The sequence below is a fragment of the Lampetra planeri genome, chromosome 61 (assembly GCF_965212315.1).
Source record: "Lampetra planeri chromosome 61, kcLamPlan1.2.h2, whole genome shotgun sequence".
In the NCBI taxonomy this organism is placed as follows: Eukaryota; Metazoa; Chordata; class Hyperoartia; order Petromyzontiformes; family Petromyzontidae; genus Lampetra; species Lampetra planeri.
Window position 1 is genome coordinate 3,872,466 of NC_136167.1, and position 6,981 is coordinate 3,879,446.

Consider the following 6,981-nt stretch of genomic DNA (forward strand, 5'->3'; position numbering starts at 1 on the left):
CCCGCTATGCGTACGCGACGTACGAGGGTGCTGCGCTTGATAATGACAATAATGTTACGCAGGCATACCTCGTAGAGTGCTCAGGTTGCGTTCTTGGTAAACGCAGCGCGGTACGAAACAGCATTATAGCAGGTCACGAAAACATGGTTCCAAATGGGGATGCGTTCTCGACAGTGCATTTTTTGTTTAACTATGAGCGATATATGAGGGCAATGACCTTAATAATGATATGTACACATGATAAATGCATGATAGCAATTTATTATTGAAAATAGTAACTTTTAAAAATGACATGAAAAAAAAGAGTAACTTAAATACTCACCAGCGCATTTGGTTGGAGTTTGCATAAGGTTAACCATCGCCTACTATATGGTGGATCGTAACGTGGTACAGAACCTACTACTAGTAGTACTCCTAGTAGTAGTAGTAGGTACCACTACTAGTAGTAGTTCTAGTAGTAGGTACCGCTACTAGTAGTAGTCCTAGTAGTAGTAGGTACCACTACTAGTAGTAGTCCTAGTAGTAGTAGGTACCACTACTAGCAGTAGTAGGTACCACTACTAGTAGTAGTAGGTACCACTACTAGTAGTAGTAGTCCTAGTGGTAGTAGGTACCACTACTAGCAGTAGTAGGTACCACTACTAGTAGTAGTAGGTACCACTACTAGTAGTAGTCCTAGTAGTAGTAGGTACCACTACTAGCAGTAGTAGGTACCACTACTAGTAGTAGTAGGTACCACTACTAGTAGTAGTCCTAGTAGTAGTAGGTACCACTACTAGCAGTAGTAGGTACCACTACTAGTAGTAGTAGTTACCACTACTAGTAGTAGTCCTAGTAGTAGTAGGTACCACTAGCAGTAGTAGGTACCACTACTAGTAGTAGTAGGTACCACTACTAGGAGTAGTCCTAGTAGTAGTAGGTACCACTACTAGTAGTAGGTACCACTACTAGTAGTAGTAGGTACCACTGCTAGTAGTACTCCTAGTAGTAGTAGGTACCACTACTAGTAGGTACCACTACTAGTAGTAGTTCTAGTAGAAGTAGGTACCACTACTAGTAGTACTCCGAGTAGTAGTAGGTACCACTACTAGTAGTAGTAGGTACCACTACTAGTAGTACTCCTAGTAGTAGTACCTAAGACAACTGTGCAGTAGTACCTGCTACTACGAGGACTATATTCATATTCTTAGGTTTTTTCGGTCAAGTCACGTAGGTAAAACATTAAAATTAATGAAAGTAAAATAAAATAAAAATAAAAATCACGACGTTTCGGAGGCAACACAAGTCTCCGTCATCAGGTGGGACCGTCACAGCCAGATTTTCTGCATCAAGTGAGGCAATGATTCAAGATGTAATCCCTGAAAAGCAAGTTGAGGGGGGAGGAGAGGGGGGCGGAGCTCATCAGAATGTGGTAGCCAATGAATGGAACGTATCGGGAGGGAGGGGGGCGGGGCTCAAAGACGGCACGACGTGTCACGTAGAACGCCTCGGGAGGGGGAGGGGGGGCGGAGCCAAAATAATGCACGACGTGGTACACGTCGACAGCGTGGACGTGGTTGTGCGCAAGCAACTACTGCTGCACACGCCAACGCATTGGACAGAGAGGGGGGGGAGGGGAGGCCAAACGAGAGTGTGGTGCAAGTGTACGTGGACATGTGTGTGTACAAGCACCTGTTGATACACATGATAGAAAAGAACGAAAATGCCCATGTTTATACCAGTGCTGGCTGAACAATGAAGAGAGTACTGTTAAACACTGGAGATGTTAACACTCGGTAAAGTAAAGTAAAATAGTGCCTGTCAGATAAGATGGTCCAAAAATGTGTAATTAAGTCTTTTTTGCGTGGTTCATAACATCTTTCCAATGATTACTAAGTTTGTACCCATCATCACGGTTGAAATTATGTCTGTGCTTGTATATTTGTATGGCTTTGTGTACAAACCTTTGATGGTAGCCAGAAGGTTTGCAGAGAACCTTGGTCTCGGAAAAGACAATTTCATGAGAGCCCACCGAGTTGTAACAATGATCGGCAACGGCCGAAGAATCAGTTCTGCCGTGTTTCAGATCTGACTTTTGCTCGCGGACACGATCAGAAACATGACGTTTCGTTTCTCCAATGTAGCAATCACCACAAATGCAACTCAATTTGTAGACTCAAGGATACTGTAAGTCAGGAACGACATCCTTCACAGATGGGATCAGATCACGGATTTTATGCACCGTACTGAATCGGACTTGGATCTTATGTTTGTTTAGAATTTTGGAGATCTTTTTGGTCACGCCTGCTATGTATGGTAACGTGATAGTTTTGGTCGGAGTTTCATGTGGCTGTTTCTGTGTGGTGGGAGAAACAGCTTGGCGGATAGTGCGGTCAAGCTGTTTCTCCCACCACACAGAAACAGCCACATGAAACTCCGACCAAAACTATCACGTTACCATACATAGCAGGCGTGACCAAAAAGATCTCCAAAATTCTAAACAAACATAAGATCCAAGTCCGATTCAGTACGGTGCATAAAATCCGTGATCTGATCCCATCTGTGAAGGATGTCGTTCCTGACTTACAGTATCCTGGAGTCTACAAATTGAGTTGCATTTGTGGTGATTGCTACATTGGAGAAACGAAACGTCATGTTTCTGATCGTGTCCGCGAGCAAAAGTCAGATCTGAAACACGGCAGAACTGATTCTTCGGCCGTTGCCGATCATTGTTACAACTCGGTGGGCTCTCATGAAATTGTCTTTTCCGAGACCAAGGTTCTCTGCAAACCTCCTGGCTACCATCAAAGGTTTGTACACGAAGCCATACAAATATACAAACACAGACATAATTTCAACCGTGATGATGGGTACAAACTTAGTAATCATTGGAAAGATGTTATCAACCACGCAAAAAAGGCTTAATTACACATTTTTGGACCATCTTATCTGACAGGCACTATTTTACTTTACTTTACCGAGTGTTAACATCTCCAGTGTTTAACAGTACTCTCTTCATTGTTCAGCCAGCACTGGTATAAACATGGGCATTTTCGTTCTTTTCTATCATGTGTATCAACAGGTGCTTGTACACACACATGTCCACGTACACTTGCACCACAGTCTCGTTTGGCCTCCCCTCCCCCCCTCTCTGTCCAATGCGTTGGCGTGTGCAGCAGTAGTTGCTTGCGCACAACCACGTCCACGCCGTCGACGTGTACCACGTCGTCCATTCTTTTGGCCCCGCCCCCCCTTCCCCTCCCGAGGCGTTCTACGTGACACGTCGTGCCGTCTTTGAGCCCCGCCCCCCTCCCTCCCGATACGTTCCATTCATTGGCTACCACATTCTGATGAGCTCCGCCCCCCTCTCCTGCCCCCTCAACTTGCTTTTAAGGGATTACATCTTGAATCATTGCCTCACTTGATGCAGCAAATCTGGCTGTGACGGTCCCACCTGATGACGGAGACTTGTGTTGCCTCCGAAACGTCGTGATTTTTATTTTTATTTTATTTTACTTTCATTAATTTTAATGTTTTACCTACGTGACTTGACCGAACAAACCTAAAAATATGAATCCTTGCAGTTACGAGGACTACTTTTGGTACCACTACTACATGAGGGTGAAACTAATAGCTCAGTGGGCTTTACCTGGTAATAACAAAAACTAATTAAACATTAGGAAATTCCACATTCCTGTTGCTAGGGCAAATGTATCCACCGTTTACTTTCGCCACACAGTGGTAATAATTTTATTGACCCTAGTAGATGATGGGCTGAGTCAACTCCCAATGAGGTGGACACTCATCCAGGTTTGACCCGGTACGGTCCAGGAACTGGTGTCTGTGTTCGTGTGGCGGCATACATCGAATTGCACCGAGGTCTGGTACCGGCAGCGCTGTGCTCAACTTTATTGCAGGTGTAGTATAGTAAACTACGGCGGGAGACCACTTTACGGGTAGCACACTTTATTAACACTTGTCTTGCCACAATAACACGTGTGGTCACTACAGCTCACGCTACACGTTCCACCCGACACGTGTGGTTACTACAGCTCACGCTACACGTTCCACCCGACACGTGTGGTTACTACAGCTCACGCTACACGTTCCACCCGGCTACACACACACGGGCATTCCAGCCCCGTAGCATCCGGGGGAACCTCTAGACCCACCCCAGCTTGGGTATGGGTCACGACCACTGGGTCCCGCGGCCCGGCCCTCACACGGACGTCCGGGTCCCAAGGTCCCGCCTCTGAGCCACACAGGGCCCCGGTCCTTACAAGGACAGCGGGACTAGGTGTCTCAGGGCCCTATCTCTTTCTTCTCCGTCTTCCGTCTTCACTGGTCACCAACTCCACGAGCGCCCGTGCGCACCGCCTTATATAGCCCTCCGCTCCGAGGAGACGGAGCCTATGCGGACCGCGATGTGAGCACCCACCCTAGTCGACCAATCACCATGCGCTGCCACACGATCCCTTCTTCCAGCTTGTGTCAGCGCACACAACCAATCACCACGCGCTGCCACACGATCCATCACTGTCAGCGCGCGTCACCAACACACAGCCAATCACCATCACATAACCCATGACCCCGCGCTGACCTGCGATCCCTCACTGTCAGCGCGCGTCACCAACACACAGCCAATCACCACGCGCTGCCCCACGATCCCTACTGCCAGCGCGTATCACCACTACACAGGCATTGCGCACTTCTGATAACAGACCACCTCGTGCTAACAGAAATTTACTGACGAGTTTAGTATCTCGTGGAAAAGGTGGAAACCCTACCACACACGTGTTGAACTACTCACTCACTCACCCACCCACTCAGACACTCACGCACCCACTCTCTCAACTACTGACTCATCTACCCACCCACCCATTTACTTACTCACCTCACTCACCCCCTCACATGCCCCACCCCCCCTATCCATTAACTCACCTAAACCCACCCACTCGCACTTTTGAGAGACCCAGCTGGCTGCTGTGTGGTGGACAATGTGGACACCAGAGTCCCCAACCAGGATGTGAACTCGCAACCTTCCCATTGTGAGCCATTCGCTCTACCACTGAGCCAAATGGCAGGGTATATATTTATGAAACCGCATCTGTATATATCTACATAACGCTGCATGTAATCTCGGAGTGATCTTACTTCCTCCCCCTCCCACGGCTTTGCTTTGCTTGTGGCATCTTGAGAGTCAGTCCAGGTGCGCAAAAGGATGCCCAGGTGCGGACTCTGTCCAGTCGTCAGCCGCAGCAGTTCATGCCGCTCCGGATTAACGCCTCGTCTGAATGGAGGATGTGTCAAACCTGTCAAAAGCCATATTTACACTTGGACGGGAAGCACGTACAACGCCATCGTCTCCACTTTATATTTATATACACCGCGCCTCTAATAGCGGTGCATCTCGGGGCAGTCGAGCCAAGGGGACCCCCCGGTGGCAACTGTCTCTGTGCGGTGCAAGGTTACTCAGCACTGACCAGGACATAAGTTTTCCAGTAGGGGGGGGGGGGGGTAGCAACGCTTCTCCGCGGTTTTCCCCACTCAAGAGTAATTAGCGAGTAAATGTATTTAATCATCTGCACGCCTCCATCATCCGCGATGGCCCTTCAACGGAGGCCTTCGGCAACCGCCGCGTGTAGCAGTTTGCTCCGATGGACTGCAACTCCCACGCCCGCGCAGTCATCACCAAGGCGGTGGCCTCCGTGTCGCACCGTGAGCCTCTGAAGCGAGCGGCCGACGAATTGCCACTGGGGTCGCGCGTGGGCGAGAAGTCCAGGAAGGTCGCTGCACACATTTTGGTGGAGCGGCCGTTTTTGAACCGTGGGCCATCTCAACCAGCATAGGTTTGAGGCAGGCCTCTGCTTGTGTTGAACCGAGGCTGCTGATTGGATGCACTCCCACGAGGAAGGAGGCTGAAATTGCCGAGGCGTAGGGCATTCTCTCCTCTTCTGCATGTATCTTGAACTTACTTCGCACCGCACGTAGCCAACCGTGCAGCCTCTCGTTCACTCGACTTGCAGAGAGTCCAGAAGAGTCCACCCCTGTGTGTGGGTGTGACCTCACCCCCACAGTGACACACCCCTGTGTGTGTGTGTGTGACCTCACCCCCACAGTCACACCCCTGTGTGTGTGTGTGACCTCACCCCCACAGTGACACACCCCTGTGTGTGTGTGTGACCTCACCCCCACAGTGACACACCCCTGTGTGTGTGTGACCTCACCCCCACAGTGACACACCCCTGTGTGTGTGTGTGACCTCACCCCCACAGTCACACCCCTGTGAGTGTGTATGTGACCTCACCCCCACAGTGTCACACCCCTGTGTGTGTGTGTGTGTGACCTCGCCCCCACAGTGACACACCCCTGTGTGTGTGTGACCTCACCCCCACAGTGACACACCCCTGTGTGTGTGTGACCTCACCCCCACAGTGACACACCCCTGTGTGTGTGTGACCTCACCCCCACAGTGACACACCCCTGTGTGTGTGTGTGACCTCACCCCCACAGTGACACAGCCCTGTGTATGTGTGACCTCACCCCCACAGTGTCACACCCCTGTGTGTGTGTGACCTCACCCCCACAGTGTCACACCCCTGTGTGTGTGTGACCTCACCCCCACAGTGTCACACCCCTGTGTGTGTGTGACCTCACCCCCACAGTGTCACACCCCTGTGTGTGTGTGTGTGACCTCACCCCCAGTGTCACACCCCTGTGTGTGTGTGTGACCTCACCCCCAGTGTCACACCCCTGTGTGTGTGTGTGACCTCACCCCCACAGTGACACACCCCTGTGTGTGTGTGACCTCACCCCCACAGTGACACACCCCTGTGTGTGTGTGACCTCACCCCCACAGTCACACCCCTGTGTGTGTGTGACCTCACCCCCACAGTCACACCCCTGTGAGTGTGTGTGACCTCACCCCCACAGTGACACACCCCTGTGTGTGTGTGTGACCTCACCCCCACAGTCACACCCCTGTGTGTGTGTGTGACCTCA